Source organism: Heliangelus exortis, chromosome 13 (genome assembly GCF_036169615.1).
Source record: "Heliangelus exortis chromosome 13, bHelExo1.hap1, whole genome shotgun sequence".
Classification (NCBI taxonomy): Eukaryota; Metazoa; Chordata; class Aves; order Apodiformes; family Trochilidae; genus Heliangelus; species Heliangelus exortis.
In genome coordinates, this window is record NC_092434.1 from 1,214,503 (window position 1) to 1,242,050 (window position 27,548).

Here is a 27,548-nt window from a genome sequence, read left to right on the forward strand (position 1 = left end):
GCTCTTCCCCCCCCCTCTCTCTCTCCCTCCCTTGGCTGCTTACAAATAGACTCTTCCCTTCAGCTACCCCAGCTCCTCAGCTGGGAGGGGGATGCTGCTTGGAAAGCCACCAGGCAGGTACCGGAGCCTTGGCACGTGTGGCACTGGCACGGAGAGAGCCAGGATGGTGCTGGAGCTTGGCCCTGGTGATGGGAATCCTCCAGAAGCTGTTGCTTTCGGGTGGATTCCCCCAAGCTCTGGGTGGTCCCGACATCATCTGGGGTCATTTCTGGATGCAGTTGATTGATTTCCATGGATATCTGCTCCCAGCCAACGCAGCTTCCCGTGGCTTGGAGGTGGTGGGGACTTTAGGGATGTTGGGGGAGGTGTGGGGCTGTGATGCCCCTGCTGTCTTGCTGTCTGTCCTCCCGGTCTGTTGGCATTGGCAAGGTGCTGGTGGCATCCAGCCCGTGCTGGCTGGTGGCCACGGAGGGCAGGGGAGGCACGTGAGATCCCACAGTGCTGACCTGGGGGTGATGCTCCAGCAGAGCAACACCCAGATGTCCCCAGGGGGATTTCACTCCTCTGTCCCGTTAGTGTCCTCAGGCAATGTCACATTATGGCCAGCAAGTCTGTCCCAGCCGGGATGCCAGCCTTGGGTGGTGCTTCCCATGGGGTTTGGTAGTGCTGCTGTTTCTCAGGTGCCCCAATCCTCATCCCCGATGGCCCCAACCCCAAATTCCCACTTGGGCTCCTGCCTGCAGCCCTGGCTCTGACCCGAGCAGCTCTGAAAAGCTTTTGTGTGGGGCTATGAAAGGCGGAGGGGGAGGAGGAGGAGGACACAGAGGGTGTCCCAGGCAGGGATGCTATTCAGTTCCTCCTTTTTTTTTCCCTGGTTTGCTAATGAGCAAATTAAGGGGCTGCTGCAAGGGGCAGGGTGGCAGGAGGCAAGGCAAGGCTGCCTGGGAAAGGTTCTGCCATGTCCTGGTGGTGGCCAGGAGGTCCTTCCTCTTGCCTTTTCTCTTCCCCATCTCCACACACTTCTCACCAGGCTGAGACCTCCCAGACACCAAGGTTATTTCAGTCATGGCTTGGTGCCTGCCTAACCCAGCTGTCCCCTTAAAAGTGACCCTGGATAAGCCTGTCACCCTTGTGTGACACCCAGGTCCCTCTTCAGGTGGGACCAGGCAAGAAGCCATGAGCTGAGGGGTTGAAACCATCTCCACTTTGCAACTTCATGATGGGTTTGTGTGCTTTTCCATCCCCCCCCACCCCGAAGGGTTGAGACCCCCCCTGGATGTAGTGCTGGTGCTTTGCTGGCTCAAAGTTTGAGGTGAAAAGGCATAAAATGGCCCAGCTGGGGGTCAGGGCCTCTCTGTAACACCTTGGGGTTGCTAATGGGGGAAGTGGTTAATTAATTGAGGCTCATCAGGAGGGATGAGGCTCTGGTATTTTGGGGAGGGGGGTGATGCTCAGTGGAGGTGTGGTGGTGCCTGCTGCAGGTAAGCTCAGAGGGAGGTGTTGGCTTGTGTGGGGTGGCTTTGGGTTCTCCCACCAGGAAAAAAATGGCAATGCTGAGCTTTGGTAAGGTCCTTGGTCCCCTCCAAGGCACGTGGATGTGCACCCTGAGGAGGCATCACAAGGGGAACCTGTGGAGATGGGGGCACCCATGGGTGCAGGGCTCTTGAGTGATGATGTCTCAGCTCCTAATGTAGAGAAACTTTGCATTCCCTGGGGTGCTGGGGGCCAGGTGGCTGCTGCCAGCAGAGCAAGTGTTGATTTCTTGGAATCACCCCTAAACCACCCAGGCTTGGCCAGGTCCCAGGGGTGACACTGACCCTGCCTGCTGACCTGGTCTCTAACGGGGCCAAGCACTGCATGGTTGGTGTTTCCAGCTCCTGGACTGCCTGTGCTCAACCCAACTGGGATTTTCTCTGCCTGCTCCCATCCTGTCTCTCTGACAGCACTGGGAAAAACTTCCCTGCTCTTTCCAACTCTTCCCATCCTCTCTGGCCACCTCTTTCTCTGAAGTTCCGTGCGCTCCCTCGGTTTTATTCCCCACGCCTCCAACTTCCTGCAGATACATTGGGGTTTGTGGGAAGCTCTCAAAACCCCAAACCCTCCCCCCTAAATCTGTTCAGGTTTCCTTTGGGTGCTGCACTGTGCTGTGACCAGTTTGCAGCTGGTGCCCATCCTGCTGCTTGGACCCAGAACTTGCTGTCGTGTCCTCACGACAGAGTTTCTGAACATTTCTTGGTGGGTTCCATGTCCTGTCCCAGCTTTCTGGGGGACACCTGGGTCTTGTTGCATGGGGCTGGGTCTGCTGGGACCCAGCTGGCTGCAGTTACTGCTGGGTAGATACATTGTTAGCTCAGCTGGGGGTTTGGCCCCCCCTTTTTTTTTTTTTTTTTTTTTTTTTCAAGTGAGGAGCTCCAAAGGTCACAACGTTGTTTGCAGATCACCCTGGTGAGCTTCCAGCTGTTGGGGGGTGTTTTCTTTTTGCCTTTTGGCAAAGGTGGGGTTTTTTTTTTTTGGCAGGGGGGAGGGAAACAACACCAAGTTCTCCTGTTCTGGACTAAACCTTGTCCTGCTGAAGCTGAGCAGCAGCAGGAATGTGTGGATGCCAGGAAAGCAAAGGTGGTGACTCCTGACTCCCTTGCATGGGGCTGTGTTTCTGATGAGGGTATGGAGAGTTTGGGTGTATCACAGCAGGAGAAATAAGAACCAGTGCAGGAAGACTCCCAGGTTGTGGCCAGGCAGGCAGGATCTCTGGCTTGGTTTGCATCTTTGATTAGTTTGGAAGCAAACCAGAAAAAACCTTCTGGTGGTGGTTTGGGTGGTTGGACCGAGGTAGTGACTCCTCCATGCATCTCCAGGCTTTGGAGGGCTGGCACGGGCTGTGTGGGCCTCTGCCCATCCTTAAACATAAAGGAAGAGCAAAGCTGGTCTCATTCATCCTCATTTTTTTAAGGCTTTCAGCTTAAGGTTTGCTTTGGTGGTAATAACGCTGCTTTTGCGCCGATTTTCGCCCCTGAAAGTCTCACAGACAGAGGGAAAAATCAATCCCAAGTATTTTAACCCAACTTTCCCCGGGCTGACCTATTTTGTGTGCAGCGTGTGTCTGCCTGGAGGTTTTTTTAGCCAGGTTCACTCTGCCCTTCAGCAGAGCAGCTTCCCCCACAGCCCCGGCTGCTGCCGCCACCGATCCCCATCCCGGCACGGAGCTGGCGATATAATCGTGACATGACATCACGTCCCGAGGCACAGCCTCCCGTGGGATCGTGTTCCCAGATGGCAAACCAAGAAATGCCACCAGGGAAATGTCTGCCCCTTGCTTTTTCCTGCCCTGGAGGTCAGGGTGGCTTTGCTATATCCCTTCCATCCCTCCTCATCCTTCCCCGCCACTTGCCGTGGTTCCAAGTCACCCCCTGGGCTGGTGGCTTGGCACCCCCAAGGGTCTCCAGCTGGGGGGTTTGTGTCCTTCAGCTGCAATGGGTTGGGGGGGGGGGGGGGGGAAGGGGCTTTTTTTTTTTTTTGCTTTGGCTGGGCTGACCTTGCTGTACCAGCTGTCCAAAAATACCAGGGCTCCCGTGCTGCTGCCAGCCGCTGTGTCCTCCAGCTCTTCTGCTGACTCTACAGCTCACCAGCTGGTTGCTATATATTTATTTTTTATGACCCCCACCTCCTCTCCATTCCGTCTCCTTCTCCCTGCCTTTCCCAAAAGCAGCAGCACAGGACTGGCAGCTCTAGGGCTGCCTTTTTTTTTTTTTCCTCCAGGCACCTGCCAAAAACCTTGGCCTGAAATGTGTGCTGCTCAGGAACCTCTCGGCCTGCACCCCCCCCCAAAAAAAAAAAAAAAAAAAAAAAGGGAAGGGAACCAGCTCTGCTCTGCTCCCCTCCGGTGAAAATGATTTTTTTTAGCCACTGGAGCACCTTGCTGCAGGCTCCCTTGGTGTGAAGCTGAGCTGGAGATGGGGCAGAAGGACAGACAGATGTTTTATCCAGAGGCTTGACCTTTCTCAGCTAGCCGGGAAGCACGGTCGCCAAGGGCAACCCCGGGATGCTCTTTGGCTGCTCCCCAGCCAGGAGGAGCCTCCCAGCAGTGTGGGTGCCTGCTTTCACCCTGCCAGCAGCAGGACCTGGCTGTGCACCATCCCGAGCCCCCCAGGGTGCCAGGTCCTGTGCCAGCACCCCCGTTATCCTGCTCCTTGGTGGCTGCAGAGAGGATGCTGGAGCCTGGTTCTGTTCCCTGGGCTGCAGGGGGGTTCTGTTCCCTGGGCTGCAGGGGGGTTCTGTTTCCTGGGCTGTAGAGGGGTTCTGTTTCCTGGGCTGCAGGGAGGTTCTGTTCCCTGGGCTGCAGAGAGGTTCTGTTCCCTGGGCTGCAGGGGGGTTCTGTTCCCTGGGCTGCAGGGGGGTTCTGTTCCCTGGGCTGTAGAGGGGCTCTGTTCCCTGGGCTGTAGAGGGGTTGTGTTCCCTGGGCTGCAGGCAGGTTCTGTTTCCTGGACTGTAGAGGGGTTCTGTTCCCTGGGCTGCAGGGGGGGTTCTGTTCCCTGGGCTGCAGGGGGGGTTCTGTTCCCTGGGCTGCAGGGGGGGTTCTGTTCCCTGGGCTGCAGGGGGGTTCTGTTCCCTGGGCTGCAGGGGGGTTCTGTTCCCTGGGCTGCCAGAACCCAGTGTCAGAGCTTGGTTCTATTCCACGTGCCCCAGGAGGGATGCCAGAACCCCTGGAGTGGGGCCGGCCCGGATTCCCTGGCAGCTCTAGGTCGGTTCTGGGCCAGCAGCTGCTCTGGGTCGGTGCCGTGTGGGTGAACAACCCCGGGCAGCTGGCTGGGCCGGGCTGGGCTGGGCTGTTTTTCCTCCTTGGATCTTCAGTAGCAACGTGAGATGGAGGGGGGGGGGGGAGTTTTGGCTGTGCCGGCAGCAGGAGGACATCCCTGGGGGTGCACTTTGCAGAAGTCGCTGCTTCTCCCTTTTTTTATTTATTTTTTTCCTTATTTTTCCTTCCTCCCTTCCATCATGGTGCAAGTGCTGCTGGGCTTTAGGAGCTCTCAGGAGGCTGAAGTCATCTGTTTACCCGGGGAGCTGGTGTGCTGGCACCAGCCCTGGCTTTTTCCTTCCCCAGCCTGCTGGCTGGTGGCAGAGGTGCCTGTGCCAAGCCTGCCCTGACCCCCTCCCCCTGAAAAATGGGGCTGGGGAGTGGGTGGAGGGGTTTTTTGGGTGCTTCTCCACCAGCCCTGGTGCTGGGTGGAGCCATTTCTGGGTGGCAGGATTTCCCCAGGGGTCATTTGGGGTCACCTCTTCCCCATGGCTTCAGGGCAGAGCTGGCCATGGCACCACCCATCCCAGTACTCCCAGTACCCATGGAGAGCCTGGTGGTGCTGTGGCTGGTGGGGGTGCCAAGTTTTGGGTCTTGCAGGGGGTGGGTGGCTTTCTTCCCAGCTCCTGGTGAATTTTTGGCTACTTGTGGTGCAGAGGGCAAACCAAAGCTGAGACCCAGCTGAGGATGGGAGGGAAGCTCCGAGGGGACATAATGGGGGTAGTGGTGACCCCACAAGCCAGGAGCATTCCCCCTCCTCCCCCCCTTTGTGGTGGGGAGCACAATGGTGGGTTCCAGCCAGGGAGGATGCCAGGGGTCGTCTGTGACACCCCTGAAGGTTGTGTCCCCAACACCTGCTGCTTGTGGGGTTGGGGACATCATGGGGACGTCTCACCCCTTTGAGCCCCAGCTGGGGCTGGTTGCTTGGTTTTTATCCTCCCCCTGGGACAGCTGGCAGCTCCGAGGGGCCACCAGCAGCCACCTCTGTCCCCAGAGAGCAGGGCACTGCGGTCTCTGGCAAGGACACGGGGAGCTGGGGACATTTTGGTGACAGCCAAGGCGTCAGCCTCTGGCTGGGTGCTTTGCAAGCCGCAGCGGGGCGGAAGGAGAGACCCAGGGAGGGAGGGAGGGACAGACAGAGACAGACAGACAGACAGACAGCTGCGCCAGGCATCTCAGGGGGCCGGGTGTGGGGTGAGCAGCAAATTGCCACTGTCCCCTCCCATCTGCTTGCAGCATGTTTCTGGAAGCAGGGTTGGCCGGGAAGCTTTTCATCGGGTGCTGATCAAGTGTGAGTGATTTCAGTGATTACCCCGGCCAGGAATAAATATATAGATACGTGTGTGTGTGTGTCTGTGGCTCCCACCCTCCCTCCTTGTCTTCGCTGCTCAAACAGCTGCATTTTCCTCCCTCCTTGGAGCTGGCAGCAGTGTGAGTTATCCCAAAGGGAAAACACAGCCCCTTCCCTCTGCCCAAGAGTTACCTGTGCCAAGGGCAGCCCAGCCCCAGCTCTAAGGGATGGGTGGCACCCCGGGGGGGGCTCAGGGTGCCTCTGGTGTTCCCAAAGTGGGCTCCAGAGGGGGGGTTAAGACCTCTCCTGCCTGCAGACAAAGTCCAGATGCCCTGGCTGCAGCGTCTCTGGAGGGGGGGATGGATTTGCTCCTGCAGTCTTCTGTTTTTGGTCCAGAACATCTGCACTGTAACTGGGAAATCTGGGCTTTCTCCTGCTTCTCAGCCAGGTCCTGTCAGTCCTTTCCTCTTCCAAAAAGGGCTTTGGTGGTTGGTTTGGGTTTGTTGTTTTTTGTTGGTTTTTTTTTTTCCCTCCGTTGCTTATTCCATGGAACCTGCTCCCTGCTGTGCATCCTGTTGGGATCTGACTCCATCCATGCAGCTGCTGCAAAGCTGGGGTGGCTTTTTTGGGGGGAACACCCTTCAGGCAGCTGACTGGGGACACAGATGCCCCCATGAGCTGACTTTCTCCAAGGTGGGTGACACAGGGATGCAGTGGGGTCAGCACTGTGTTCCAGCTGCTTCTCCCTTGCTGATCCTTCATCCTCTCCAGCTTGATCCTGCATCCCCAGAACCTGGCAGGGTGCTTGGGAATGTAAAGCCCCCTGGGTGCCCAAGAGCTGGCACTGGGAAGGGTGCAGGGCTGTGGCAGGATGGGGACCATCCTGGTCCCAAATTATCCCCTGTTATTTCCAGCAGTGAGCAGTTTCCTCACTGCTACTTCCACAGTGCCATGGGGACCTTAAATAATGTGTTGCCCCGAGTTCTGCAGCCCTAGAGGAGGAATAAATCCTGCTGTGTCTCTCCATCTCCATGCATGGGCAACCCTTGCTCTCAGCAACCTCAGCTGCTGGGGTCTGCTGAGCCCAAACCCTGCTCCATCTTTTATTGTACCCTCTTCTCCTTCCTCTCCCCTGTTTCCTTCTCACTTTGTCCCTTTGCTGTGTGTCACTTCCTACCTCACTGCCCTGTTTCTGACTCCAGAGCAGAAGGGAGAGCTCTGGGGCAAGGAGGGCAAAGCCTGGGTGATGCCAGCAGAGGTTTGAGCCCAGCTGAAGGAACACATCAGGCTGAGCCCTCTGGGGCCGTGGGTATGGTGGGTGCCATCTCCCTTGGGGTTCCTCATGTGCCAGGGCAGCACAGGGTGAGCTGGGGTCTTGCAGCACCCAAAGAGACAGCAGAGAGGGTGATGCCACCCATCTTTTCCTGGCATTTTGGGGACCTTGGGGCAAGTGGTTGATCTGACTCCCCTTGGTTCTCTGCTCCTGGAGGAGGGGGGGACAGCCTTGGACAGGGTGGTTTTGGGGGGACTTGAAGGCCAGCACCCTGCCTGGAGGAACCATCCAGGCAGCACAGCTCATGGGTGGGCACCCACAGCCACTCGGGGGAGGGGACATGGGTCCAATGTCCCCATCCTGGGGACAGCTGCGTGGCACTGGCCTCCCAGCTGCTATTTCTGGGCACTCCGTGGCCTCTGTGCCGTGGTCACCAGCGCTGGGGCGGGCTGGGTCCTCCTGCCCTTTTCCCTCTCGATCCCTCAGAACCTGTGGGATGAGGAATCCCCCTTCCCCAGCAGGGGCAGAAACCGAGGACCTCTTGGGATCTCCCTCCCAACCCTCTTTTCCTCCCCTTTCAACCCGCCCCGGGCTGTGTTTGGTGGGCGGCTGTAAAAATAGCGCTGGGTTTGAGTTCGGAGGGTGGTGGGGAAGGGCTGGGAGAGAGGAGGGGAGGGGGGGGGGAGGTCCGGTTTCTCCCTTTCCTGGAGGAATTAGGGAGGCCACATGCTGCCAGGAGTGTTTGGCTGGTAGAGGCAAGCGGAGGCTCCGAGGAGGCGAGCAGGCGTCCGCACAGATGGAAATTTGATCACCCACGGCTCAACAGATTGTTTGATTTATTTTAAAATCAAGCAGATGGCTGCAACAGGAGTTTGTTTAAGTTCAGCTCCGAGCTGGGCCAACGGCCAGGATACTCGGGGAGGGAGGGAGGGGAGAATGGGGGGGGGAGTAGGCGTGCCAAAAAAATGTTCAATGACTTTGGTCATCACCCACCTCTCCTCCCCTCTCCCTTGCTCCCCCCCCCCCTCCCTCTCCTCTTATCGCATCCTCGCCTTCATCTCTTGGCTCTTGCATCTTGCTTTGTCTCTCCCTGGCGGGCTTGTCCTCCTCTTTTCCTCCCCAGATCGCTCAGGAGGGTTTAACTCTTCCCCATCCATCCCCTTTGCCCTCGTTGTCATTTACAGGGAGGGAGGGGGGAGCCCACCCAGTTAGGAGAGGCAGCAGCCCCTTCCTTGGGCTCCCTCCTCATCTCCTTCTTCTCCAGGTCTCACTTCGGGGGGTAAATGAAGCAGTTGGGTGCTCAAAGGGGCACCCTGACCCTCTTGGAGGTCCTTCTGTGGTGGGGAGGGGGGTTGGATGGGTCCTGGAGTCACCTGGGGATGAGGTCCTGGCAGTGTGGGATGCTGTTGGGTGGGGGAATGTTGAGTGCTCAGCCTGGGTTCCTCATCTTGGGGTGTGAGGGGTGACCTGGGGATGGAGAAGAGACCCTTATGGCTCTGGACATGGTTCTGGCCTGGCCTGGTGGGAAGCAGCCTGGGATGTGCTCAACTGTTGTAAAGGGGATGGGGGAAGCTTTGAATAGCTCCACGGGGGAGGTTTTGGTCACCCCAGGGTGACACTTGAGTCCCCAGCACGAGTGGCTGTGTCCCCTCACCCTGCCAAGGGACACCTGGGCTGCTCTCCCTCTCCAGACCTTCTGCATCTCCTGGGATGAGCAAGTGGGATGTTCTGGGAGCAGTGGGCATCCTTGCTCTGGCTCCTGGGTGGCTTCAGGATGCCCCTTTGCCACCTCCCCCCCCTGTGTTCCCCTGGCACTGTGACCCTCTGACTGGGAGTTTCCACCTTGGGGAATTGCCCCTCATCCCATTTCTAGGAGCAGGACAAGCCCCGGGAAGGTGGGATGAGGCCATTCCCTGGTGTCCCAGCCCTCTGGCCAGTGGGGCTGGGGGCTGGGGGAGAGGTGCTGGGGCTGGAAGGGGTTAAGGCAGGCGAAGGAAAACAAAAGTGCTGCAGGGCCTGGGTGGCTGACAAGCCAAACAACTGTTTTTGACTCACTGTTGCTGCCTTGCCAAGTGCAATTGCTTCCACATTCCCATCCCCTGGATGGAGGGGCGAGGGGAGACGTTGGTCGGGAGGGGAAGGGAGATGCTGGGGGGGGTTCCAGGGGGGTGGCAGTGGGAAGGGCTGGCTCCACACGGCTTTTTCTCAGCTCTTTTTTATTCCCCTCCCTGTTGAGAGGCAGGGGGTGATGCTACCAGGGTCACTCATGCCAGCTCCTGGTGGAGCATCCCTTCCCCCAAGCCCCAAAGGTGGGAAGAGGAGGTGTAGGGGGGGGGCTTCCCTCCCTTCTCTTGCTCTTTATCTGCAGGGATTGTCCTAAAAGGCAGCTCCTTCCCTTCCAGGGGGGTGCTGAAGGGTTTTGGGGAGGTGTGAGCATCTCTTTTCCTCCTCTCCAGCTTCTCAACTCTCTTTCCCATAGCAGCCCCCCTTCCCTATCCTCCACATCCCTTTTGCAAGGATGGAGAGTGACCCCATTGCAGCTCCACTTGGGGACAAGAAAGTGGGGGGGTTTGTGTGGGGCCGGGCCCCACACCGTGCCTGGCTGAGGCAGTGAGCCTCATACTGGGGGGGGAAATCTGCCAGCAGGGTTTTGGGGGGGGTGTGATGCTAATAAAATCCCCAGGCCTCCAAGTGCTGGTGCCGTTGTGTTGCAGACAGCAAGAAATAAGCCCTTAGAGAAGAGGCTTGGTAGTTACAGGGAAGATTTGAGTGACTTGGGGTCGTTGCTTTGTGGAGTTAATTATCTTCTGAGTCTGTTGGGTTTTTTTGTTGGTTTTTTTTGTTGTTGTTTTTTGTTCCTTGGGATTATTTCTTGGCAAATGAGGCGTCGTTTTAGAGCACTGAGCTTTGCTCCCCTCTGAACTCCTGGCTGCTAAGTGCTATGTAGGAGATCCTGGTCTTAAAAGAAAAATTAAAAAAACCCAACAAAACTAAACACCCTGAAAAAACAAACAAACAAAAAAAAGCCCTCCCCCCCTCCCCCCCTCCCCCTCCAGCTGCTTTTGCAGTGCAAATATAGGGTTTGGGGCAGCTCAGGAAGATTCTGTGTGTTCCTCTGTGTTTTCTCAGGGGACCTGGAGCAGCAGCCTCCCTGGCACAGCAGATCCCTGCCAGGTGGTGCTGGGATGGAGGGAACGTGGTGCTTCCCTTCCCCAGGAGCACCAAGGGGGATGCAGAGGATCCCTGAGAGCAGCACTTGATCCCTACAGGGCTGTTTGCTCCCCCCCACACACCCCAAAATCCATCTTGGATGGGGTAAACCCCAGCTTTTAGGAAGGTGGGTGCTGGGGGAGCCGGGATGCTGTGCAGGGGATGCTGTCAGCTCAGCTGCAGGGATAAAGCCAGTTCCCAGATGGGAAGGAAGGCAAACACACAAATCCACACCTGGGCTGCCCTTGGAGCCGTTCCTGCGGGATGTGACACTTGGGAGCCACTCCTCTTGCTCCTGCTCCTGGTGCCTGCTTAATCTCAGCCTTGCGGGGCCGAAACCCTGGGGGGGAAGGGAGACAGAAGCAGCTTTGGGGCTTTGCAGGGCGGGAGCTGGCAGCGAGGGAGGTCGGGAAGAACATCCCTTCCCCCCCTTCCCTCCTTAGTGCTGCAGGAAGGACTAGCAGAGCATCCTGAAACATCCCGCACACGCTGGGGATGCGGGAGAGGCGGCTCACCCGCCTCTATCCCGGTCTGTTCCCACCGGGATAGACACATTATCCATCCCCCCCGCTAGGATAGACACATTATCCATCATCCTCGCACCTTGTTCGGCTACCCCCTCCCCGACCATCACCTTGGCATCGCGTCATTCCCCCCCCATCCTCCCAGGGAGCCCTCCTGGTGCTTCCCAACCCCAAATGGGAAAGGATGCTGTCGCTAGGCACCTCCTCAGCTCCTGATCCAGGCAGGAGAAGGCAATTAGGGGCCGGGAGCCCCTTGGGGAGGCAGCAGATGGGGCGAGGCGAGGCGCCGGGGGGCTGGGGAGCAGCGGCGGAGGGTCGGGGGAGCAGCGGGCTCGGCCTCCTAATGTGTTTGCAAATCCTCACCAGCTGAGGGGATTAAAGCCGGCATCTGGCTCGCTTTATAATATTAAAACAAAGGGAGTTGTAGGCGCCATGATCGGGGGCAGGCGAGGGAGGGAGGGAGGGGAGAGAAGAGGCGGGGGGGCCCCGCGGCTCTGCTTGCTGCGTTGGGAAAAGCTGCAGGGTTTCCCCCCCCCCCCCTCCTCCTCCTCCGCCTTCCCCTCAACACTTCCCAGGAGTTTTTATCCCCAGGGAATAACGCAACCCAGCGGGAGTGTCCTCACCCCACCAAGTGCCAATTTCCAAGCTCCACACCCCAGTTTGCAGCTGGGGGGAGGGGGACAGGAGCCAACACCCCCCCCCGAACCCCCCCAACATCAGCTCCCCGGCATGAAGGGGAGTGTTGGGGATGCCGGAGGTGGGTGTATGTGTGGGAGCTGGGTTTTTTTTATTATTTTTCTGTTTTTTTGGTGGTGGTTTTTTTTTTTTTTTTTTTTTTGGGTGGGGGGGGAGGGTTTAGCACTGCTTTTTTCCACCCCGTTGCGCCTCTCTAGAAGCGGCAAGAATTCAGGAAGCCGGCGCTCGGCGAGTGCCAAGTCAGGCTGTACCGCAGCCAAGCCCCTGCTTGTTTTCTCGTCTTGCTGGAGCCAGTAAGTGACCTTATTAGCTTAGGGGGCAGCTGCCTTATTAACACACATCTGGCGGCGAGGAGGCCGCATAGTCCCTATATTGTCTCCCTGCCTGCTCCTAACCCGGCGGTACCTCGCTGCGGGGGGGTGGGTGGGTGGGTTTGCCCCGTGGTTTCTCCCCCCAGGTGGGTGTGCTCTGCTCCCTCCATCCATATAAACCCCGGGGTTTTTATGCCGGGAGGGGCAGGATTAGGCAGATGGGGTTTTGCTGATAATTTAAGATTATAATCTCTGCGAGGTTTATAACCTGAGGGAGGGGGAAGGCAGTGTGGGAGCTGCAGTCCCATGGGTCCCAACTTCTCCAACCTTTAATTCTTTCCTCAGGGGCAGGCTTTGCTCTTTTTTTGGGGTGCAGCATCAACCCCTCAGGAGGAGGGATTGCACTCAGGGGCTGGACCACCCATGCAGCATCCCTGCCAGCAGCCAGGGTGGGCACTGGGATTTCCCTCCTGCCTGTGACTGGGATCAAAGTTGGAGCATCCCCACAGCCAGGAGGGGATTTGGGGGCTGGTTCTCGAGGGGGTGCGAGCCCAGAGGTTCCTGCTCAGCCAGGAGTTTTTTTTTTCACCCACCAGATTGCCCCGGGCTCTGCATCCCACCCAGGACCTGCTTGCAGGGCCACCGCCAGCCCGGCACCGCCGTGCTTCCTCTCCCTGCTTTAAAGTTAGATCCAAACCGAGGTGTGTGTGTATGGGGGGAGGGGATGTGCTGCATCCCCCCCCCCTCCTCCCGGTGCTGCACATCCCAGGGGATCCAGGGTGCTGGGCGCCCGCCCTGGGCTCTGCCGTGCAGGGCTGCCCTTTGTCCTTCTTGGCTTGTGGGGGGAACTCGGCAGCTCTTGGCTTCTCCCTCCTGTTTTGGAAATTCAAAACATTTACAGGGCGGCCCACTCGCACCCTGCCTGCCACGGAGCGAGGCACTTGGCTGACTCCTCTGCTTTCCTTGGCTGCTGCTCCCTCGCGTTCACGCTCGGGGGGGGAGGGAAGGGAAAGGAGGGGGGGGGCGGGCTTTTCTCCACCCCCTCCCCTTTATTTTATTTTTTTAATTTTTTTTCTATGGCTGGCAAAAAAAGCCCTGTCAGCCTGCAGGAAAGGCCATCGAGGGGGACAAGAGGCAGAGCCCAGGGGGAGCGTGGCAGTGCCAGTTGGCCTCTGGTGTTTGACCTTGCTCTCCGCTGGGAAGGGCGGCTGGTGCGGGCAGGAGAAGCAGCAGCAGCAGCAGCAGCCCTGCCTTGCACCAGCGCTAATGAGCTCTGCCTGAGCAGAAGGATTAATTAGCTGCTGGGAAAGGGAGGGCATCCTGCTGCCCTGCCTCCGGTGCCGCTGGGTGCAGCAGCAGAGCCTGGCACGGCTCAGTGCCCGGGGCTGCGGCACCGCCGGCCTTGGAGCTCGGGGCTGCCGGGAGGATGCTCCAAAAAGGAGCTGAGGTTCTTCCCGGAGCAAATATCTTGGGTCAGGCAAGGAGAGGAAATCCCTGAACGAGCCAGAGCCACGCTGAGAAGCCACGGGAGCCGCTGCTCGCCTGGGCTTCTGCCCTCATTTTTGCTATTTTTTTTAAAGTTTTTTTTTTTCCACAGAGGTGGTCTCTTTGCTCCGTGGTTGTTCCTGGGTTTCTGTGTCCCCTCTCCCCCCCCCGGAACGGATGCTGAGGGTGGTAGGAGCGTTTAAAAATACCTCATGGGGTCTAAAATGACCCTAGGGGGACAAAGTGGCAGCTGGCCTTGAGGCTCAGCCCTGCCCCCAGTTCTGCTGTGGCCAAAACTGGGGCTCAAGGGTGCTTGAGACCCGGGGACTGTCACCCTCTTGTCCCTGGATGGGGACCCCAGATCTGACCTGGGGGGGTTGGCATCCCATTTAGTTGTGGGTTTGCTTGTTTGGTTTTTTTTGGGGGGGGGGGGTTTGGCGGGGGGGCATGAGGTGCTGTGTACCCCATCCTCCTGCCAGGTGAGGATGTGGTACCCCTGTCCCCTCTGAGAGCACTGGGGAGGTGGGGACACACACACGACACCGGGGGGATGATGGGGCCCTGGAGGGCTGAGCAGAGACATCATGTCGAGGCCGGGAAGGTCGTGAGGACGCGGAGCTTGAACTTGAATGAGATGGTAATTGCGCCGTGCCTAATTAGAGGGAGAGAGCAAATCACTCCGGTGCTTCATAAAGTGTCTGACACGAAATAACGAGGATAATTAGCAATCAGACGGGAAGCTGCTACCTCCCTGCTCGCCTTGCCGCCCCCCGAAAACCCTGGGGAGCCCCCTCCTCTTATGTCCCCCCCCTCCTCTGGCGTGTCCCCCCCCGCCATGCATCTGTCACCACTCAGGATGGTTCCATTGCTTTCCTGCCCCCCCGGCGTGGCTTATCTGCTCTGCAAGGTCACCTATGCATGGGCGAGGTGGCCTTGTCCCCCTGGAGGGGGTTGAGGGGGGGCTTTGGTGGCCGTGCCAAGCGTCCCCGCACATGTGCGCGGTGCGCGGTGCTGCTGCGCGGTGCGGGCAATGCATTAATGCTGGCTGACGCTAGAGCGCACCAGAAGCATGTCGTGACATCCTCCTGGGGACAGGAAGCTCCCCGATAGGGCCACCTGCCCACCGACACCCTGGGGTGACACCCGCTGGGCCCCCCCGGTTGCGCTTGGTGGCCTCAGGGGACATCGTTAGCCGGGGGGGGGGGGGGGATTGGTGCTGCCTAATTGCACCCAGAGCTTCACCCCCCCCGAGGTGCCCCCCAAAACACCTTTGTCCTCCTGTCCCGATCCAGATCGCCCGCAGGGAACCGGGGGGGGGGGGGAGGGGAATGAGGGGCAGCTGGCTCCCGGTGACTGCAGTTTTTAATGATGTTGGAGTTGGTTTGGGGAGCCCTCACCCCTCGGGCAGGGTTGTGCCGTGCTGGGGGGTTGGTCCCAAACCTTCTGTGTCCCCTCCCCGGCATGGGGGGAGGCTGGAGGAGAGCACCCTCAGGGAAGCAGCACCCCAAATAGCCTCCAGCCCCCTCCCCAGCCCTACCAGCGGGACCACATCCCCCCCCCCCCCCCCCCCCCCCCCATGTCACTCTGCCATGAGATCTGTCCCCTCCTGCTACCCAGGGAGGACTTTGGGTGACCAGCACCTCCCTCCTAAAGGGACCTTCCAGCCCGGTCACGGGGTGCCTGGATGCTTTGGTGATTTCACTCTTCCTCCTTCTCTCCCAGGAGGTCCTGCAGCCACCTTCCCCCTGTCCCCAGCCACCGAACGGGCTGACCCCCCTGGGGACACTCTGCTCCTCCCTGGAACCTCACAGGGCATCCCAGACCCCGTTTTGCCTTGGTCCCAGGTCCCACCACCCCTGGGGTTGCTGGTGTGGGTGCCCTGGGGCAGGATCACCCTTCCCACTTTGGCCCCCTGTGTGCACGGTCTCCTCGTCTTGTGTGTGGGTTTGTGGTTTGTGTCTTTTTTTTCTTTTTCTTTTTGTGTTTTTTTTTTTTTTTATCCCCCCTTCTTTGAGCAGCTGTTCTCTAATAAGCTGTTAATGATGATACAGTAAGTAGGAGAGGAGAGTCCTGCGGGAGCTGCCACGATTTGTGTAATTGGTCTCAGAGGAGACAAAAGTATCTAATATTTACATGCCGGTATTAGTCCCCTGGGAGCAGTGTCTGGGCTGGCAGGGGGAAGGCAGCTCCCAGCCTCAACCTGTCTGCTCCCAAGCTGATGGAGCCTCAGATCTTTCTGGGATGAAAATTGTGCTGCCAGTGGGGAGGGGGAGCAGCTTGGCAGGGAAGGGGGGGGTCCCTGTGCCACGCTGCATGAAGGGGGCAACCCCCACCCCCCCCTGGGGATGGCCGAGCATCCCTGGAGCTTGGCACCCATCTGGTTTTGGGGAGCAGTGGGGTTTGGCTCCAAGGATGCTCTGAGTGCCTTGAGGCTCCTCAGGGGGGGGGTTTGGCCCAGGGCCCAGGAGGTGCAAAGGGCTCACAAGGTGCAAAGAAGGCTCCTAAACTATCCAGGGGGGTGTTTGGAGCTGGGGTGCTGGCAGTTTGGCCACCGAGCCCCCACTGTCCTGTGCCCCAGGGGGTAGGGTGGCTCAGCCAGGTGTGTCAGGAGCTGTGCTGGAGCAGGTTGGATGGCAGGGCTGGCGTCTGGGTGAGCCATGGGGCTGGGGGGTTGCTGGGAGCCCTGCCTGCAGCATTCCTGCCTGCAGCCAGGGAGGCCTTAATGGCAGGGGAAACTGAGGCACGGAAAGGGCTGATGAGCAGCCTGCTCCTCTCCCTCCCAGCAGCTCTGACCCTGCTGGGGTCTTGTCCTGAACCCCCAGAGCACCCCTTTGCATGGACAGGGTGTCCACTAGGGCTTCCTCAGTGTGTCCCCAAGGTTTTGGGGCTGTCCCCTCTTGCTGGGGGGGTATGGGTTTGTCTCGGGGTCACTGCTACTGGGACAGACTGGGGACATCTTTGCTCCAATGCCCATGTTCCTGCACCCCCAAACCTGCCAGCAGCCCCCCAGGGAGAGATGCCAGTGGGAAGGAGGTGGCTGCATCCTTATTCCCTGCCCATTGAAGATTTTTTTGGGGGGGGGGGGTTAAGGGGGTGCTACAGTACCCCAACCCACCACCCATTGCACACTGAGGCTCTGAAGGGAGGGTCCCAGCACCGTGCTATGCCCCCTTTAACCCTACAGGATCGCATCCCCCCTCACCCCCCTTTTTTCCACCCAGATTCCCACTTCCCCATTGCCGTGGCAACCTCCAGCATGGCAACGTCAGAGCCTTCTGCAAGGGATGTGCCCTCCCCAGCCCTGGGATGTCCCTCCCCTCCGGGGTTTTTTTTTTTTGGGGGGTGGGGGTGAGCTGGTGTGGGTGGCCGTGTTTGGGGGGGGGTTTGCAGGGTGCCAGGGCCTCGCTGTTTGCCCTGAGCTGCCGAGCTGCCCACAGAATCAAAGGCAGCAGTGTTTTGCAACAGCTTGAAAGGAAGAGTGGGCTGGTTTGCTTTGGAGGCTGCTGGCCTCATCCTGCCCACTGGGGCTGGGCTGGGCACTGCTGGGGCCTGGCAGCTGTTCCTGGGGTTATCTGGGGGCTCCGGGGGGGGTTGGGGGGAGGGGGGGATTTGTGGTGGGAAATGTTTGGGGGGTGGAGGTCGCTGAGGCCTGCAGAGCTCGTGGCAGGGCTGAGTCCTGGGGCTGCGTGCCAGTGGTGAAGCCACGAGGAGATGTTGGCTCCTGTCCATCCTGTTCATCCCTCCCTCCATCCATCCCTCTAGCCAGCTCTCCCATCTTTTTTTTTTTTTTTTTTTTTTTGGTGTCCTTTCCATTTCTGGTCTGGGATGCTCCAACCTCTCAATTCCTGGCTTCCTTCCAGCCTTTTCCCACCCTCCCTAGTCCCAAGCTCCAACACTGCCTCTGATGCCACCTCCCAAGTGCTGGGAGCAGCTGCTCAAATACATCCCGGAGCTGAAGGAGGGGGGGAGGAGAGGAACAAGACCTGGCCCCCTGACCTCCTGGAGAAACCAGGGCTGCTGTCCCCAAGTCCCCTGCCTTGCTCGGGGCTGGGCAGGATGAAAGGGCTTGAATATTTGCAAAGGATGCACAAGGGCCTCATCCTGCAGGCTCAGCACCCTTTGGCAGTGTCCCTGGGGAGCAGAGCAGCAGCCCCTCTGTGATTGGGGTGATTGTGGACTCTGATGGCTCGGAGAGGGGTGATGTGTGTGTGTGTGTTCATTGCCCCCCCACCCCCCCTGCCCCTGCTGTGTGTGTATTTGAGGGAGGAGGACCACCCCCCTACCTCCTTCCCTCCCTCCCTCCCACCTTATCTGTTCAATCTGCTAAGCAGGGGAATGGTGCAGCCGCCATCTGTGAGCCTGCCAATAATGGGATTAACTCTTTCCACGGGCTGAGGAGCCTGACAGCCTTTCTGGCAGCACCCCCTTTCTAAGGGTACCCCCCCCTTTTCATTAATTCCTGCCGGAGTGGTGATGTCCCGGGATCACGGGGACCCAATCCCTCCCCACGCAGGTTTGAGCAGCCAGCACAGACTGGCTGCCCACCCTCCTGCCTCAGTTTCCCCTTCCTGCCTCAGTTTCCCCTCCTCCCCAGTGGTTTTGAGCATCGCAGAGGTCTCTGTTCCCTTCCGGGGGGGGGGGGGATGCTGAGCCGTGCCTCCATCCACCGAATCCCTGCGTGGGATCCCACTCCTCGAGGGGTTGATGCCGCCCCCCCGGGGATGCTGGGCCAGAGGTAGGACCCCACGGGAGGCGGAATGAGGCCGCCCCCGCCCCCCTCTCCACCCCTGCTCCTTCAGCTCTGTTTTCCGGGGAGGGGGGGGGGAGTTGTCGCCCCCCGCTAATCCTCTTAGGCTCTGGGGGTCTGGCTGCGCTGCCCCCCGGAGCAGCTGCCGAGGTTGGCTCCGACCCCTGCCCATCCTCCCCTCCCAACAGGTGCCCCCCCGACCTCCTCCCTCCCCATGGGCCCCCTCCCCGTCGGGCCAGAGTGAGAGGGAAGGGGAGGGAAAGGGGGGGGGGAGGGGGTGTCCCCCCGCAGCAGGCAGCCCCCTCCCCCCGAGGCCGGCCCGGGAGCGCTCATTAATTATCTAATCTTCCCTTTATGTTTAATTTACAGCCCCAAGCGGCTCTGGCCATATGCTGCTTTTGTTGTGTCTGGCTCTTTGTTGTGGCAGGCAGCGGGGGCTGGCGAGACCCCCCCCCCCTTTTTTTTTTTTTACTCAAACCACCCCCCCCTTCCCTTTTTTTTTTTTTTTTTTTTTTTTTTTCCCTCTCCATCCTTTGATCCCCCCCAACACCACCCTCCAGCCCCACGGTGGCGAGCCCCGGGGAGGGGGGTAAGTGCTTTTTTGCTCGGTTATTAATTACCCTGACCCCCTCCCTCTTTGCCCCACCTTCACTGCGTGTGTGTGTGTGTGTGTGTGTGTGTGTGTGTGTGTGTGTGTGTCCCACACCTTTTTTTTTTTTTTTTCCAACCCCTTTCCCCCCCCCCCCCCGCCTCCTCTTGCCGGCGGCTCGGGGATTTGATCGTGCGTGTTCCGCCGCGTCGCCTCCTCCCGCTCGCAGCCGCCGGGGTCACCGCTCCTGCCCGCACCCGCTACCGCTGCCCGCAGGTAGGTGCAGGGCACGCAGCTGCCTCTACTTTCCTTTCCCCCCCCCCCGCAAGCCCCCCCTCTCCTTAACCCTGCCTGGGATAAGGGGGGGAACCGCACCAACCCTGGCTTTGCTGGAGGGGGGGTCCTTGCTGGGAGGGGGGGAGGATGTAAACCAACCCCCCCTCTCTGGATTTGTGTGCCCCCCCCCCCCTCCCCAAAGCTGCGACGTGTTATGGGGTTTTTTTTGGGGGGGGTTGCATCTTTTACACACACCCCCCCCTCTGAATTGTGTGACCTCCACAAGCTGTGAGTTGGGGGGGTGTTCTTGCTTGGGGGGGTGTGTGTGAAGGATGTATCCCCCCCACACACGTGTGTTCCCTCCACCAGCTGCTGTGGGGGGGGTCCTTCTGGAGGATGCACCCCCCATCTGGATGTGTGTGACCCCCCCCAGGCTGCCAGGTGGAGGTTGCTGAGCTGGGGGGGGCAGTGGGGTGCCCTGCTGCGGGGGGGTGTGGGTGAATACATGGAGTGGGGAACCCCCCACCCACCCCCCCGTGGGTATCCGGGGTTGGGGGGTGCTCTGTATAACTTGCTGCAAACTTTGCAGAGTTTTTAATTATTTTTTTTTTAAAAACCCAAAGTAGTCAAATGGCCTTTTTGCACCCCAGCAGGGCCCTGCGTGGGGGTGGGGGTTTTGGGGGAAGCATCAGCACTTGGAGGGGACAAGGGGGATGAAGGGCTTGGGTCCACGTGGCTGCTGTCCCCCTGGCAGTGCGAGGTCTGTTTGGGGGTGATAGGGGGGTAAATCCCTCCCCCTGCCCCCCCGGGTGCTGAGTTGGACCTGTCCCCCCTGTTAAGGGATGCTGGTGGCCCTGGGAGCATCCCTGTCCTTGTCCCCAAGTCAGAGGATGCCCAAGCCCCCTCCCCAGGACTTGGGACAGGGTGCTCAAGGGGGGCTGTGGCTTTGCTGTCTGTCTGTCTGTCTGTCCCCATCTCCGAGAGCCAACCCCAGGGAGGGTGGGCCATGGGAGCTGTGGGCAAGTGGCCTGGCAAAGGCAGTTGCCAAGCCAAGGGCTTGTCTTGGCCACAGCCACCATGTGCCAGGCCAAGTGCTGGGCTGGTGACAGCGTGTGGCCACAGGGAAGGTCACCGTGACCACCGCCGAGGTGGCCCTGGCCAGGGTGTCCTGGCTCCAGTGGTGGCTCCTGGAGCCACAAGGTGGTGGTGGGTGGGGGCTGGTCCTGGGGGCCACCAAGCCACTTGTCCTTTTTCATGCTAACCGGTGGCACACATCTGGCTGTGGGGGCCTGGGGGGAACCCCTCAGCCTTGGCAGGGGGTGCAGAGGTCCTGGGTGGGGGGACAGAACTGGCACAGCATCCCCTGCCATGGAGAAAGGAGCAGGGTGGACACCACCCATGTCACATTGGGCTGGCTGGTCCCCATGCAGCCCCCACCCCGTGACACCCTGGTGGTCAGGCTGGCCTTTTTTTTTTTTTTTTTGGGGGGGGGAGGGGGATTATTTTCTGCCTGGCAGGTGTGGGAAGCAGAGGAAGGTGGGAGTGGCAGTGCCACCGCAGGGGTTGGTGGCAGGTGGCCACTGCCACTGTCCCCATACAGAGCCCCCTCCCTTGCCAAACCCTGCACTATGTCAGATTCCAAGAAGCAGCCAAAAACCAGAGCTGGGCTCCCCCCTCTGGCTGCCCAACCCCTTGGCATCCCCACCAGCCCTGGGGAAACTGAGGCAGCAGGGCAGGGGAGCCAAGGTTTGGGGAGAGAAACCCAGATTTTGGCAGGGTCTGGCGGGTGTTGCAAGCTCACTGCCATCCCTCACCCTGGCTTTTCTTGCAAGGGTGACCCCTGGGGACCTCTGTGGCTCTGTCCCTGCAGGTGACACCCCCCACCCTGGGGCTGGTGAAAGGCCTGATTGTTGGGGTGGCTGTGTGTCCCCCCTCCAATCCCGGGGGGGTGGCTGTGTCCCCGGCGCTGTGTGTGGGCAGGGGGTTGGCCTTGGCCCCCTGCCCGCTCTCCGTGCCCTTTGCCAGAGGCAGCTGCCTGTGGGCACGGCTTGGCAGGACCCACTGTGCTCCCCCTGGTTACTGCTGCCATGGCTGTCGTGAGTTTGCAGTTCTCAGCCCAGCAGGTGGGGTATTATTTTTTTTTTTCCTTTTTTTTTTTTTTTGGCGAGGGCAGCTGAAAAGGGAGGATGAGCCTGGAGCTGGTTCTCCCCCGCTGAAAAGTCCCTCTGGAGAGGTGCCAGCACCTTCATCCCTGCACAAGTGATGCGTCAGCTCTTGAAAGCCCCTAATTTTCCAGCCCTGTGCAGGAGGGGGGGGGTTGTGTGTGTGTTGTTCTTCCCCCCTCTTTCCCCGCTGCACTCGGGGCACCCAACCATCTCTCCCGGGGGGTTCCTGGGCACCCCACGGAGCACGTAGGGTGGTGGGATCCACTTTTCCAGACTCGGTTTCCCCCCAGTGCTGCCGTGCATCCCTCCAGCTGGCTTGTCAGCTAATGATGCAGCTTATTCCGATGGCTTTTTAAGTGCTTAATGGCGCGCGGGGCTAATGATGCAGCTACCCTCTTTTCCTGCCTCCCGGAGAGATGGATGGGTGCTGGGGTTTAGCTCTGCCCGAACCTGCCAGGATGGGGACAGGGACAAAAAAGAGCCCAGGCTGATGCCCCCACCGAGCCGGGGGCTCTGAGCAGGCGTCCGTCTGCCTGCCTGCTCCTCCCTCCCTTCCTCCCTCCTTCCCTCTCTCCTTCCCTCCTCCACCCGGCTGCTCCGAGCAGTAATGTCACCGTAAACGATATTTATCACGAGGTGATAAAAATCTATTTCCAGCGACCTCTTGGAAATGGCCCTCGTAAAAAGCAGGCAGCAGACGGAGGCAGGAGGCAGACAGCAGGGAGGGGGGGGGGGGGGGAACGGGCAGGGAAATGGCTGTAATCAGCCTCTGAGCAGGCTGAGCCAGCCCTGCCATTCCCAATCCTGGGAAATCGATGGACTCTGGAAACCTGAGGGCTGCCCGGGCATGGCCGGGTGAATCTGGGGGGGCATCCCAGGGATTTGAGCATCCTGAGATGCAGCATCCAGGCTGGGAAGAGAGGACTATCCTGGGATGCAGTAATCCAGGCTGGGAAGAGAGGACCATCCTGGGATGCAGTATCCAGGTTGGGAAGAGAGGAGCAGAGTGATGCTTGTGTTGAAGTGAGAAGGATGGGGGGGCCTTTAGGTGCCATAGCTGCATCCCAAAGTGACACTTTGAGGGACCAACTCAGAGGGGCTCTGCCAGGTCCAGGATGGGATGCTGAGCTAGCCAGCTTTCCCTCTGTCTTCACAGCTGTAGGGATGACCCCACACACACAGGCAGGGACTGCTGGGTCACCCTTTGCCCCCTGTATCCCGGGGGGCTGCTTGATCCCCCCCTGCTCCAGCTCCATCCCTTGGGTGCTGGTTGGTGGGTGCTGATTCAGCCATCTCCCTCCCCAGCACTAATTACTCAGCCTCTCACAGAGCCCTGGCTATAAATTCTCCAGGTTGGGAGGCAGAAAGCTTCCTTGGCTCCTTTCCCTCCTGCCCTGAGCAGGGACCTGTAACCTGGTGTCATCCATCAGGGTGCTGAGTCAGCAGGTGGGTGCCTCATCTCTATCCCCCACACCTTTGGGGTGCACTGTCCCCCCCACCAGCATCCCCCCTCCCTGCTGAGCCATACCTGGCATCTCTCCTGCCCCTGGGTGACACTCAGGCTAGCTCTGTCCCCACCATCACTGGGGACAGCCTGGGTGACCCCCGAGTCTCTGCTGCTGGCCTGAGGACTTCTCCAGGTTGGGAGGGGGGCAAGGTCACCTGGGCCACCTCTGTGGGGTTGGGCCCTAAAAATGGGGACAGGGCAAGGTCCCATATGTCCCTTTGGGGGACGTAGGGACCAGGCTGCAAGGTCTAATCTCCTGTCTTGATGAAGAGACTTGTAATCTCTTGAAGTAATTAAGCAGGAGGGGTGGTGGTTGGATCACCCCAAGCACTTGGGTGTCCCCAGGGGGGGACACAGGAGCCAATGGGGAGGGGGTGGCCAGTGGTGCAGCTCCCACGTGTGTCCTCATGCCAGGAGGGGACAGCGGGGTGGCTGGGGACATCCAGACACTGGAATGGGCTGCCCAGGGAGGTGGTTGGGTCACCATCTCTGGATGTGTTTAGGGGTCAGTTAGGTGTGGTGTGGGGGTATGGTTTAGGGGAGAACTTTGTAGAGTGGGAATGATGGTTGGACTCGATGATCCCAAGGGTCTTTTCCCACCTGAAATACCCCATGATTCTCTCTACCTTGGCTACCACTGTGCATCCCCCTCCAAAAAAAAAAAAAAAAAAAAAAAAATCCCCTCTGAGGGACACGGTGAAGCTGGAAGGGACTTGAGGCTCGGTGCCCAGGGGCATGCAGTGACAGGGCCGAGTGTGTGCTGCAGGTATTATCCTGCATTAAAATTTCCCTTTGCAGATGGTGTGTGATTAATCTGAGGCTTAAGGAAGTGCCAGCCCTGGTGGGAAGTCTGTCTTTAGATGGCAGGAGGGAGCTGAGAACCGGCGCTAAGCTGCCCGGCTGGATGGAGAAAAGGGCTGGGGGGTGGAACACACACTCCCCACCCACCCCACTGAGGCTTTAATGCCACCACCTCGTAAACGGGTCACCCCCCACACCTGGGATTGTCCCCCCTGAATGGGATGGGGTCCCTTTTCCTGGCTGCTCCTCCCTGCCTCAGTTTACCCCTGAGCGCGCCGTGGGTGTGGGAATGTGCCGAAAATACGATCTGCGGTGGGGCAGGTGGGGTTTTCCAGAGTGAAAAGTCCCTTAAGGGTAGTGTCAGGTATTTAGGGTGGTGGGGAGAGGGGAACGCTGGCTGCAGCCTGCCGGGTTACAGTTTGTCTCAGTATGGAATGGTATTTTTTGAGCTGTTACTCTGGAGCGTAGCGATGGTGGTGAAGGCTCTGTGCTGAGCAGCTCTGGGGAAATTCTTGTGGGTTTGGGAGAGCTGGTTGTTCCCTGTGGGGCCACTGCCCCTTGCAGTGCCAGGAGGGGAGGGGCTGGCTGCCACCAGCATGGATGGGATGCTTGCATCCTCCCCTGCCTCAGTTTCCCTGCCGTGTATCCAGCTCGGTAAGGACTGGCAGGTAGAAGCAAGAGCTCTGTGCTGTGCCGGGGACTGCGCTGGCTCCGCACAGGCTGCGGGGCTCATCCTGCCAGGGATGGCGAGCGTGGGGGGCTCTTGGTGTGGAAATGGGGCAACACGGGACCCGGCTCCCCCCCCCCCCCCCGGGCAGCGAGGTGGAAGTGCCACCATCCCTTGGGGACCTCGTGCATCGCCACCAGCTCATCCCACAGCCCGGGGAAACTGAGGCACGGGGCAGGGGGGAAACGCGATGTGGCCGGGGCTGCCGAAGCAGCTGCCGCTGCCTCCACCCCGAGCGCCGGAGGAAAGCCGGGAGCGAGCCTGCCCCTATCCCACCCCCTTCCCTCCCCCCCCCGCCCCCAGCACTTCCCTCCCCTTTCCTCGCCTCCCCCTCCATCACCTCCCCGTTTGCTTGGCGAACAAATGTCTGTTCTTGCAAAAAAAAGAAGTGACAGGGGTCGGGCGCAGCGCTTTCCACATGACCTGCCCGGGAACAGAGGACGTCTTTGTTAATCCAGCGAGCTGTCAGTTCAGCCTCTTCACAAAAGGCATAAACCACTTATTGCTGCTCTCACCCCTGACCCCAGATCCGCCTGCGCGCCCTCCATTGTGCCTGTCTCGAGGAAGCTGGCAAACAATTTGCAGCTCCAGGCATCCCCCCCCCCCCCCCGCTCCTCCTCCTCCTCCTCCATCTCCACCCCCCCTCTCCTCCCCAGTCCCCGCCGGCGGCTGCTCACGGGGGCCGCTTCTTCTCACCCCTCCGGCACAGGGAGCCTCTGCGGGGGAACGCCCCCCCCCCCCGCCCCCCCCATCACCACCAAACCCCCCCCTCTCCTCCCCCCCCCCCCCCAACCCGGCTGCATCTGCGCGCCCGCTGCCTCGCCTGGCAGCTGCTGCGAGGGGATGGGGGCTGCCACAAAGGGACGGGGGGGCTGGCAGCAGGACCACCTCCCTCCAGCCCTCTCTCTCCCTTCGTCCTTCCCTCCCTCTCCCCCCTCATCCCTCTCCCCCTCATCCCTCTCCCCCTCATCCCTCTCCCCTCATCCTTCTCCCCCTCATCCTTCTCCCTCCCATCCCTCTGTCCCCCATCCCTCTGTCCCCATCCCTCTGTCCCCCATCCCTCTGTCCCCCATCCCTCTGTCCCCCATCCCTCTTCCCCCCATCCCTCTCCCCATCCATCCTCATCCCTCTCCCACATCCATCTTCATTCTTCTCCCCCCCATCCCTCTCCCCACCCCTCTTTATCCCTCTCCCCCATCCCTCTTCATCCCTCTCCTCCCACCCTTCTCCCTCCATCCTTCTCCCTTCCCGGGGTCACTGGAGCAGTTGGCTGGAGCCCATGGCTCACAGCAAGGGGGTGCTGGGTGCTGCACCCCGGTGCCCCGGGTCAGAACCCCTTAATGAGAGGGCACAAAAGCTCCTTAGAGCCTCTGGCTGGGACGGGCTGGGACGGCAGCTTTAGCCAAAGCCGCTTATGGGCTGGCACAAAGCTGGTGAGAACAGCCCTGCTGTGGGATGGGGTGATGCTTGGGGGGTGTCTCGGGGCCAGGGGGGGTGTCACACGGGAGGATGGCCTGGTGGGTGACAGAGCACGTGCCACCCACCCCGTGCCCAGCACCCAGACCCGGTGGCGGGGCCGGTGCGGGCTGGAGCAATTAGATGCAGTCACTTTGGGGCTATATATAACCCAAATTGCAGCTTGCAGCTCGTTAGCTGGCTGTCACAGGGAGATGGTGGCACCGGGGGGGGGGGGGACGGGGACAGGACACACACACATGACATTCAGGAATGGGAGGGTGACACGGGGACCCGTTGCTCCCTGGGAATGGGGTGCTTGACACAGGGTGAGGCTGAGGATGGGGTCCTGGGGGTGACCCTGAAGGTGGCAGCGAGTGCTGTGGTGCTGCCCCCACCACTGGGTGCTCTCTCTGCCACGGTGCAGGGTGGGCTGCGGTGATGGGGGGGCGTGGGGAGGAGTTTCCCAGCAGGCTTTTCCCCCTTTCCTGTGCTCCCTGGAGCTCACAGCACAGCCTGACCTCTGCGTTCGTGTGCTGGGGGCACTGGTACCTCCCTTCCTAGCATCCTCACCCCGTGTGGCATCCAGCCCCCTCCATCCCTGCCTGCCCCGCTGCCCGGGCTCTGCAGCGGGTCCCGGTTCTGGGGAAGCAGGCAGCACCCTGGAGGTGTCAGGGGGGCAGCTGGGAGCTGAGTGGGAACATATTGTGTGGGCTCCCTGCGGCAAGGCGTCGCCGCCGCGCTGCCGGAGAGCCCGGGGGAACCGCAGCCCCGCCGGTGACAAACGGCTCCGGCACAGCCACAGCGGTGCCCACGCGGGCGCCAACGGGGACTTTGGCCGTGCCGTGACACCCCCGAGCCCAGAGTGGGGGGTGTGGCACCCGTGGCTGCGGGGATGGGCTCGTGGGTCTGGTGGTGGGAGCCCCGGAGCCGCATTAAGGTGGGGGGTTAGGTACATCCTTGGCTGGGGAAGGGTTAAGTGCACCGTGTGTCTCCTCTCTGGAGCCTTTTGTGTCTTTTTCCCCCCCCTTTTTTTTTTTTTTTCTCCTTCCCCCCCACACCCCACCTCCTTTCCCCTTTTTAATGAGGGGTTTGCACAGCTGTAATTGCAGGTTCCAAGTTTTCCGCCAGCAAACACGGAGGAGAAACTTTAAACACGGTGGTGATGGGGTCTGGCCACCACCTCCCCTGCGGGCACCCGCCAGGGTGACAGGGACCCAAAGGGTGACCCGCGGGGTGCGCCGTGTCTTTGGACAAAATCTGAGGCTTTTTGGGGAAACCCCTCTGGTTTTAGGCCACTGGGAAGAGGAGGAGGAGGGCAAAGGCTCCCTGGGGGGAAGAGCAGCTGAAACCTCCTGAGCAGTGACAAAGCCCCTGCTTGAGCTGGGGGGGCTCTCGGTGGTCTCCCCAACAAAGGGGAGTTGGGGGGAGCCCTAAACACTCCAAAATTGACTTTTATTCTTTTTATTTCCCCCCCGTGACGAGGTTCCTTCTGCAGCCAGCTCTCTGCATCCCCCTGGGAGGTGCAGGATGCGGCCCCCCGGTGCCCAGCATCCTCCCCACCTCAGGCCCTGCTCACTCGTGGGAGGTTTGCATGCTGGTTGTGCCAAAACCCATCCCTGGTGCTGTGCCCACCACCGTGCCAGGGTGATGCAGCCAAAAAGATGAAGCACTGTGACCACATTGCCACCCCCAGTGA

The 27,548-nt window shown here is 60.0% G+C and overlaps 1 protein-coding gene across 3 annotated transcripts in view; it reads left to right on the forward strand.

The window, feature by feature from the left end:
• GSE1 (Gse1 coiled-coil protein) overlaps nt 1–27,548 on the forward strand; it is a 115,422-nt gene that overhangs the window by 4,205 nt on the left and 83,669 nt on the right. The window lies entirely within an intron of this gene.